The 3763-nt window shown below is 39.5% G+C and overlaps 1 long non-coding RNA gene across 1 annotated transcript; it reads left to right on the top strand.

The window, feature by feature from the left end:
- Positions 1-775: 775 nt before the first annotated feature.
- Positions 776-3057, top strand: LOC109416139 (uncharacterized). Its single transcript, XR_003897127.2, has 3 exons — positions 776-1409; positions 1506-1752; positions 2783-3057. It is a non-coding gene; the product is annotated as an uncharacterized LOC109416139 (long non-coding RNA).
- Positions 3058-3763: the final 706 nt, after the last annotated feature.

Genomic DNA, 3763 nt, shown 5'->3' with positions numbered 1-3763 from the left:
CCCGTAATTCTTGTAATTTCTAAAACTTTACTACTAATACTTCCAATTTCAGCAGTAAAAGGTAATGATTTTTATTGACGCTTACAAATTCCAAGATGATTGTAGCAATTTGTTAACCAAGACAAAGCCCCTAACATATCTTCCCTTCCCGTATCCAAACTCCTAGTGATTTCTCGTAGTAACGCAGAGAATTCCTCGATTATTGGCCTAAGCGAGAATCACGTCATCACTTCCTTCCCTATCCTAAATTGACCTGCATTCAGACGCGGCCGGCGCTGGTATTGCTTAATGAAAAGTATTGGGATACCAGCATTTACACACTGAGGATGCGGCTAATCCCAAGCATCATCCGTTGGTTCTTTGTGTAAATGCAGCTGTCCTTGCAATAACAGAGGAGCAACCGCGGGCGGTCAATCATGTTCATGCTCATGCTCATGCTCATAGCATAGCATAGCCGACCGTACACATCCTGGGTAGAGTGACTGGAAGGGAGAGTGGCGTCAATGTCAAAATTGGAACAGCGATCATCTGTCAAATCCATACAAATTCCTGTTCCAAACGAGCAGGAGACCTGTCAAAATTGGAACATGACGCCACTCTCCCTTCCAGTCACTCTAATCTCGGGGTGGCTGTCGATAGAGCAGTTTAATGCGCCAGAAAAGTTGCCTGGGACTTGACAAACCTTTCATTTAAAGAACTCTCGACACCTGGCCAGGTCCTTACGATCAGCGGGGATGGGGAGGAAATGTTGATTACCCGCATAGAAAATCACAATTTGCCTTATTCTCACAACAATAAATTGCTTCTCTGTGTTGCAGTTAATGCACCACAAGTAGTTGGATTTTCGTTAAACAATGTGAAACTCAAAACATTTAACTATAACGGACGCTCTACTCAGTCCATACCAAGTGGTAACAAAATGTTACATTGTGCAGACATTGTTGAACGATATGCGGAAAAGAACTCCTGAAACTAGTAGCAATATAAAACCACATTCTCTCATACTGTTCTGTTTTGATTTGCACAACACACTAACACATGCGCATTCCACCATAAATTACTGATACTTAACAATTTACCAAGCGGTTGCACAAAGTGGTGTTAGTGAGAAATTGATATACCCAGTAGCTGACCACAGCAAGCTCCGCTCTTGAAGGTTGACTAGTTTGGCATCGATTCAGTTGATTTCGCGTTTACTGCAATAATTGTAGTTATTTTTTCACGTCTTCTAAATGCAGTTCAGTGCAATGCAAGGCCAGTGTCCAGAAAATTATAAAACTAACAATGTTGTATGGAAAATTGACCAACATGCCTTTGCCCAATCATATTTTTCAATGGTGAAAGTTAGACGGGCGAACCAGCCACAACTTAACCTCGACGCGGAACAAAAATTAAACGATGTGTTAAAGGTAAGCTATATTTCCCCTGAATTTTATATTTTTCAAAATGATGCTGCTCAAATTTTACCATTCATTAATTCATCTGGTATTTTTGTTGCTTTGCAGATAGAATATTGTTGCAGAAAATGCTGTTCGCACGTCAAATTAGTCGTTGAGCTGGAGCCTCCGGAACATCAACCATACGACCACTGTTTTGAAAAGACCATCCAGGAAGGAGTGTTGGCTTTGTTTAGTGGATGTTACCAGAGTGGATGAGGAACTACCGACAAAAGGATTCGAGGAGCTGCTTGGCGATGCACTCGGTGGAGCGTTTTCGGATTACCGCAGTTGCTCTCAATTGCAAGAGGAAGTGGTAAGTTTCCCCCATTCATTTTTGTATCATTTGCCAGAAACTTGTTCCAATCTGTATGCTAGGGTAAGAAATCAAACTTTGAACTAGTCAAATTGTAATCTTAATTTGAACCATTTCGAAATTCATTAAAACGACGTACTTTTTAGGCAAATATTGTCCCGAAAAAGATGTTAAACAGCTTTCCGTAATATAACCTGATAACATGGACTTTAAAAGCAGTGAAAAAAGCGTTTTTGTCATGGAAAACAGGCAATTGAAAAATCACTGTGATTTCACCTATTTCCCCCCAGAGAAAGCCCATTTTCGGTGCACCCGTACAGCTCATGCATTGCATCACACGCAATAAGTGAATACGTCAAATGAAAGCTTATTTATCGTAGAATCGACCAACCCAATAATATTCCGCATTATTTGTCATAAAATTATCAAATTTAAGTGATTCTTACTTGGAGAATGTTATCTTAAGTTGAACCATTTGTAATCTAAATTTGAACTAGTAAACGGGGGTGAGCTTCTAGTGTTGGCCTGTAGATTGCGCTAGTGGTTGCTTTGTTTACTCTTGGGGGATGAAAAATTCCAAATTTAGTTTCCAAATTCTTAAAGAATTTCGAACATTCTGAGGTGAGATTCCACTGCCTAATGAAAAATAGGTATGCGAATTAGCAGATTCATGTGATTTTTAATTGTTTAGCATGGAATTGGCTGTTTTGTGAGTTGCTCGAGCTGCTGCCGCCAGTAGTTCAAATTAAGATTAAAATTGGTTCAAATTATGATTACGATGGTTCAAATTAAGATTAAAATCATTGTTGATGAAAAATCGAATATTTCAATGAAATTCGGTGCAAATACAAACTTTTTACCATTTAACAGAAAGCTTATACCCGTGGCTTTCATGTACATACGATTTTGCCATAGTAAATTATTTCCATGTGGGAGAAAAAATCACTTAAAATTTGCACTGCTTCAGAAAGCCGCAATATGGTTCAAAGTTTGATTACCTACCCTACCTTAATTATGATTTCCGTTTCAGCGAAAAAAAAACAGGACGAGGCGATTCGCTTTGTTTCGGTCGATTTTGGTATTTCGGCATAAAATCACCTAGTGCATCCTGAAGAATAAATACCGACGATGACGAGTTACAGCTGGGTGCCCAGGAGGGTGTCATTCATATATTCCGGTTACTGGGGCATTTCCAGGAAGACCTTTACCAGGATCGCGCACATCACGATCGAAACCTGCACGGCGATGCGAGCTTTTATTAACTTGGACAACAGCCGCTTGTTGATGTGCAGCCAATTCCAGACCGAGCTCGTCGAGACCGAGTTTCAAGTGACACTTGATCAGCTTAGACAAAAAACCAGTCACTGTCCCCTACAGCTGATTGATTGATTTGTCTTTATTAGAGAGACTTTCAGCCCTTGGCTGGTTCGTCTCTCCCCCTACAGCTGCTCGTCCATATCAACACTATAGACACTATAGATTCCATAGACTCGCGGAGACGTAGACAACTGTAGCCAAACGAACTATCAGTTCGTGTAGCCAAACGAACATGACGTCACGATTTTAATAGCGACAATGGATTGCGTGACGTCATATTTGCTTGGTACACTCTAAATTCATGGTAAAACACACTAAAATCGTATTGCTAACCATGTCTCCGCGAGTCTATGGAATCTATAGTGTCTATAATCAACACCCGAGGCCGAGCCCGAGGCGTATAGGCTATAGCAGAACGCGTTTTACGATTATTAATTTTGGATTATTTTGAATATAAGCAGGAATATAGGTGCATTTTTTTAAATTTCGTGTTATTATTTTATAATTTCCGAGACAATGAATTTACTATTTTAGAATGACGCTCGCATGCTAACAATTTTCAAAACAATTAAAATAATTTAGCATTTTTTGCCATAAATTAAGGGCGCGGTGAAAAATGCTTTTTCATTAAATCGATATGGAAATTGTTAGTCTGCTGAAGTAGTCATTCAAAATAGTAAATTGATCAAAGCAA

Source organism: Aedes albopictus, chromosome 2 (assembly GCF_035046485.1).
Source record: "Aedes albopictus strain Foshan chromosome 2, AalbF5, whole genome shotgun sequence".
Taxonomy (NCBI): Eukaryota; Metazoa; Arthropoda; class Insecta; order Diptera; family Culicidae; genus Aedes; species Aedes albopictus.
This window is presented reverse-complemented; position numbering and strand designations above follow the sequence as displayed.